Below are 6,590 nucleotides of genomic sequence, written 5' to 3'. Positions count from 1 at the left end.
CTTCAATCAGTGCAGACCTATAGGCAGTGGTGGAAAAAGTACTCGAGTCCGGAAATAAACATTTACTTGAGTAAAAGTACAAAGGTATTTGTATCAAAATATACTTAAAGTACCAACAGTAAAAGTACTAAAATGTTTGAAAATAGCCTAGGTAAAACATAGGGCTAAAGTGGTTAATGCATGTTTTATAATGTAATAAGAATTTGTATCTGCAAAGTAACTAGTAACTCAAGTTTTCAAATAATTGAAATGGAATAAAAGTACAATACATAAAAAATATAAAAATATAAAAATATAAAAATATAAAAATATAAAAATACAAAAATACAAAAATATAAAAAAACAAAACTATCTCAAAATATGTTGTTCCAGAGATCCCCAGAAGCAAAGATTTATATAGTATATATTCAAAGATATGCACAAAATGTTCACGATTTTTCAAAAATAGCAGATCTACAAGCTCATAGTGCGGCACTCGGTGCCGCGCTATGAGCTTGAAGATCTGCAATTTTTTAATAGCCCAAATAAATCTTAAAAGGACACACAGCTGCGTTCCCGGTCTAAATGGATTAAATGGCCATCCTGATCCTTATATCATTATCTGGGGGGCGGCCATAGCTGAGTGGTTAGTGAGCCCGCCTAGGGAGCCAGAGGCCCTGGTTGCCCCAGGTACCATTCCAGGCCACGCCAGCATATGTGTCAATGAAATGAAATTTGTCCCTGAGCAATACTCTTAACCCCTAATTGCTCACAGGCCCTCATTGGATACAAGCCCGCAAGGACTTTCATGAACGTCCTGTTAAGGGCTCGTACACACTGCAGGAGATTTGGTCCGAGATTGCTGTCGCCGACATTTTTTGGCGCTCGCCGACAAAACCTCCCGATCTGACGCAGATCGGCCTTTGATCTGCGAGATAATGCTCGCTCTGTGTGAAAGGTTCCGCGAGACGATGTGGGCGCGATTATCCGCTCTGCGACGGCTTTCCGACCGTTTTCAGATAACTACCATGTTAGATATTCAGCTCTGTCCCAGACAGGAGATCGGACAGTATCATACATTATGAAAGGGTCTGCGAGGAGATCCACGTTACAGCCAATGAGAGCACATTACAGCCACCGTGGCCAGGGGGGCGTCGCTGGATCTGACCACAACAAACAGTCCCTACCGCAATATTACCGTCCAGACCTGTATTAAGTTAACATTATAAAACAAAATGAGAGAGTGAGCGAGCCTGGTGGGCTGTTTATTTTAGAGGAATTGTACAGAGAGAGAGAGAGAGAGAGAGACAGACAGACAGAGAGTGAGAGCAAGAGCGAGCTCTGTGTGTGTGTGTGTGTGTGTGTGTGTGTGTGTGTGTGTGTGTGTGTGTGTGCGCAGCTTGTGCACGGTGTTATGAACAGCGTTGCCAGATGTTGCGAGAGAAATAAGCAACCAGGTCTATGAAAACAAGCCCAAGAAAAGGCCACTTGAGCACTTTAAACCTATTTACAAATACATTGGATATTTGAAAATAGCCGATCTACAAGCTCACAACGCATCGCAGCTATTTTCAAATAAAAATCTTGAGAAAATTTATGGAATATTTTCCAAATCCACACAAATCTTGTATGGGGGTCTATGATGGCACAACATATTTACAGAAGGGGGGTCTGCGGACAAATACATATTATGTGTTGTTTAAACCACTGGTTTAAACAACATTAGGAAACAAGGCCAAATAAGCAACTACACAAATAAGCCCAAAAAATGCACCCCGCAACAACCAATATTTACAAGCAACTCTACAGAAAAACAAGCCCAAAGTCGCTTATAATAAGCGGACATGGCAACGCTGTCACTGACGGCTTCTGCGCACTTGACGTGCGAGAGAGAGAGAGAGAGAGAGAGGGAGAGAGAGAGAGAGAGAAAGAGCGAGAGAGGGGGGAGAGGGAGAGAGGCATATCACGGGATACGTCGATTAAAATGAATTGGAATAAACTCAAATGTATGTATTGGGTCTGACTCTGGAGATAGCATTCTAGTGAACTATCCTACAGTGTGTCAGCCCTTGTCGGGGATCAATCCTGTTGTGAAGACCACAACGATATTATGACAGCCGATTTCAAGAAATAAACTCCTGCAGTGTGTAATGCTTAACGATCAGATGACCCCCCGACCACTTTAAGGTCTTCCAGTCTGTACCTGCCTTAAAAGGAATTATCCTATCCTTATCCTATCTTAGTTTGTAATGTATGTCTATTCTAGTAGGCTACTGTCTTGTCCTGCTATCTTATCCCATTCATGACTAAGAAGTCCCTTAGAAATAATTTGGTAGTATACTAACAACAAAAGATGCACTTCTAGTTTGAATTGTGTAACAGTGTGGTTGTAAAATCAACCTCTTTATAATACGATCAGGGAATATGACCACGACATAGATGTCAAACATAGAGGACAAGAACAACTCTGAGAGCAAAGATAGACAAACTGTAAGACTGTCACACAGAGCAGCCTCTTACAGACTAACGTTCTATGTGTTCGGCATATTCATATTGAAATGCATGTTATGCTTGTCCGTTGTAGATTTCCAGTCACACAGAAGGTATACATTCTGTTGTGACTGGAATCTCTTTAATATATTTTAGTTTATGTGCACAGGAAGAGTAGACAGCCATGGGAAGAGGTTGACACTTTGCCTCTCTGTTAAATTTGTTTGATTATTTTAGTTTTCAGTTGTATTTTCTTCAGTTGTATATTTTAGTAATTTTCATCCAATTAAAATCTTTGTTTTTCTGCCTTCTGCCTTCTGGTCCATTTTTGAGTTTTTCATGTTTTTTTACTGACTTTGTGGCAATCTACTAGCCTGGTAGACCGAGGGGTTTACCAGGCTAGCAATCAACACTCCCACTTTGTGAAACTCTAATATTGAATTTGTCATCCCTGACAATCTTACATTGTCGATATGCCAACTCATGGAGCATACTGTATAAAAGTGCCTCTCAAAGTGGGGTCCGACTCCGGGGACCCCCAGGGGTTCTTTGAGGGTGTTCCCAGCAAAATGAGGAACAGTATAATCACTTTAAAGGGTCTACACCATGAAAATCACTTTTTTCTTGTTTTTTTGTATTTTTTGGGGTCCCCAGTGTCTCTTGTACCCCAAAAAATGTTTTTATTTTTAATTCAGTCATTCCTTCTCATTTCATGGATTTCCAGAAATGTTTATGAGGTCACAAACATTATTGATGGCAAACCCAATGTTAAATGAAAAGTGCCCGAATCGCTCCGAAACTTTTTCTACCCCCCCTAAGTGGGGGTCTACGAACAAATACTTCGGGCTCTGATTTTGGCTCCGCCCCCCGGAAGTGGGTGAAACAGGCACCTCAAACACTTGGTGGAATTGTTCAAAAATGTTCAAAGTGTTTTTTTTTTCGATTTTGTATTTTTCTTAGATGCTTCTTTTTATGCAGAATTTTTTTAAAATATTTGTTTTAATTAACAGACACAATTGACTCGGGATGAGTATATCTGAGTGATGATTTAGGCTCAAACTTTTGAAAAAGGTTTGAGGGACATACACCATATGATATTAAATATAAAAAAAAAAAAAAAGAAATCATGGTGTAGCTCCTTTAAAGGACAACTTTGTTTTTTTACAACCAAGGTTTATGTTTTAGATTGTAATTAAAGTAAATACAAGATGAGCGTTAACATTTTTTAATTTACTGCTTTCTATGGTTTTTAGCAATTTTCGCGATATTTTTTACAGTGGGCGGGGGCATTCTGTCCGGTGGCTAAATATGTCTTTTTTTAACACAATAACCCAGCGTTTTCTTTATTATTATTTACAGTAGCTTTTCTAGCCCCCAATAACTCACATCTGGCCATCAAAAACCACAGGACCTTTTTTATTGTGTAAAAAAGGCATATTTAGCCACCGGACAGAATGCCCCCGCCCACTGTAAAAAATATCGCAAAAATTGCTAAAACTATAGAAAGCAGTAAATGAAAAAAAAATAACCCTCATCTTTTATTTACTTTAATTACAAGCTAACATATAAACCTTGGTTGTAAAAAAACAAAGTTGTCCTTTAACCCTATTTTGTACTTCAACTATAAAAAAATAATTCTGATGTAGAAGCTCAATGTGTCACCATGTTATGTGTTGTGAGCTTGTAGATCGGATTTTTGAAGAATCTTGAACAATTGTGGAAATGTTTTGAATAATATATATATTTGTAAACAAATCTTCAGTTATGGGGGTCCCTGGCACAAAATCCTTTCAGATGGGGGTCCGTGGCATGAATCAATAACAATTTGGGGGTCCTTGACATGATATGGAGATAAATATGGAGACATCATAGTTACATCACAGATGACTGACATCATAGACTGGCTACATGACATCATAGACTGGCTACATGAAGTGAGATCCACACGCCAGGGTTAGACCCTCTCTTGATCCTGCAACAGATAACCTTTTCCCTCTTGTGATTGTGATTTGAACCAAAGCTATGATTGGATAAATCAGCTCCATCATGCATCTCCTTCATGATATAATATGGATTTTAAATAGAAAAGTTGTAAACCTCTGTCAACTGTACACCCCCACCCAGCTTTGACCCGATCCAACAGATCATAGAACTCACCCTTAGAAACAAAGAATCACCATTTACAGAAAAACACAACAGATCTACCAGAACTAAAACACTTTCAGATTTCAGGCAACCTGCAGGCAGGTGGTGAGTGGAAGGCCGGAGACAGGGAGGGAGGAGGAAGAGGATATGCCCTTGGAGGTCGGAAGCAGCAGCATTGCCGCGGTCGTCCCTCCTCCCCAGCAGAAGCACCGGGTCCACAGCCTGTCCGTCCGGCGCTCCGGCGGCGGCGAGGAGAGGCTGCGCGTCGTGGCCCACCGAGGATCCACGCCGGAGGGGCAGGAGCCAAGGCTGCCCCCGGCCATGAGGAACAGTCTCCTGGATCTGTTCGGTCAGATCCAACGCGGCTTTGAGAATCTCTACGCGGAGAACCTAGAGCTACGACGGGATGTCGACGCCCTGAACGAGCGACTGGCGTTGGGGGGGGACGGGCAGAGCGCTGAAGCGGGCGGAGACCCCGCCACGAAGGGGGCTCTGAAAGCAAAAGCTAGCCACGGCACCAGTCACCTGTCTCAGAAGCTGAAGACGACATACAAGGCTTCTACCAGCAGGATCGTGTCTAGTTTCAAAGCCACCAGCAGCGGCAGCACCGGCTCCAGGGCGGTGTGTCAGCTGGTCAAGGAGTATGTGGGCCACAGGGACGGGATCTGGGGACCTGGGTGTCACCCGGACGCAGCCTGTGCTCCTGGGCACGGCGTCCGCAGACCACTCAGCCATGCTGTGGAGCGTAGAGACGGGGAGATGTCTGCTGAGATACGCCGGCCATGCGGGATCGGTCAACTCCATCAAGTTCCACCCCGCGGAGCAGCTGGCGCTCACCGCCTCGGGGGACCGCACGGCACACATCTGGCGCTACGCACCGCAGCAGACGCCCCCCGCCGCCCCTCAGCCCCCCCCCGCACCGGACGCCGGCGCCGCTCCTCCGGACGGCGACGATGACAAGGACCCGTCGGACAGAGACGAGGGGGAGACAGGGGGAGACGGGGAGGCGGGCACCTGCGAGGCGGCCGCAGCAGTGCCCGCCGTCCGGGTCGCGACCACGACACTGACCGGCCACCGGGGCGTGGTGATCGCCGCCGATTGGCTGGCGGGAGGCAGGCAGGCGATGACCGCCTCCTGGGACCGAGTGGCCCACCTGTACGAGGCGGAGGGCGGCGACCTGGTCCACACGCTGGCCGGACACGAGCAGGAGCTGACCCACTGCTGCGCCCACCCCGCCCAGCGTCTGGCCGTCACCTCGTCCCAGGACGCCACCTTCCGGCTGTGGGACTTCCGGGACCCGTCCGTCCACTCGGTCCACGTCTTCCAGGGACACGCGGACGCCGTGACGTCTGCCGTGTTCACGGCGGCGGGCGACAACGTGGTCTCTGGGAGCGATGACCGCACTGTCAAGGTGTGGGACCTGAGGAGCATGAGGTCGCCGGTCGCCACCGTGCACACCGACTCGGCCGTCAACCGGATCAGCGTGTCGGCGGGCCAGCAGATCATCGCGCTGCCGCACGACAACCGCCAGGTGCGGCTGTTCGACCTGAGTGGAACGCGGCTGGCCAGGCTGCCTCGCGGCGGCAGCACGGGCCACCGCCGCATGGTCTGCTGCTCGGCCTGGAGCGAGGAGAGCCAGACCGCCAACCTGTTCACCTGCGGCTTCGACCGGCAGGCCATCGCCTGGAGCATCAACATCACCGCTCTGCTGCTGGACAAATGACGCCACTGATACGCACACACATGCACATGCACATGCACATGCACATCACATGCACGCACGCACACGCGCACACACACACACACACACACACACACACACACACACACACACACACACACACACACACACACACACACACACACACACACACACACACACACACTCTCTCTCTCTCTCTCTCTCTCTCTCTCTCTCTCTCTCTCTCTCTCTCTCTCTCTCTCTCTCTCTCTCTCTTCTCTCTCTCTCTCTCTCT

General features: G+C 46.8%; 1 pseudogene across 1 annotated transcript; it reads left to right on the top strand.

Moving 5' to 3' along the window:
• Positions 1-4,761: 4,761 nt before the first annotated feature.
• Positions 4,762-6,337, top strand: LOC308078274 (WD repeat-containing protein 37-like; annotated as a pseudogene). Its single transcript has one exon. The product of its transcript is annotated as a WD repeat-containing protein 37-like (transcript).
• The last annotated feature ends 253 nt before the right edge of the window (positions 6,338-6,590 follow it).

Source organism: Gymnoscopelus braueri, assembly GCF_963280865.1.
Source record: "Gymnoscopelus braueri genome assembly, chromosome: 22".
NCBI lineage: Eukaryota > Metazoa > Chordata > Actinopteri > Myctophiformes > Myctophidae > Gymnoscopelus > Gymnoscopelus braueri.
The sequence above is the reverse complement of the archived record's forward strand: the minus strand, read 5'-3'. Positions and strand labels throughout refer to the sequence as shown.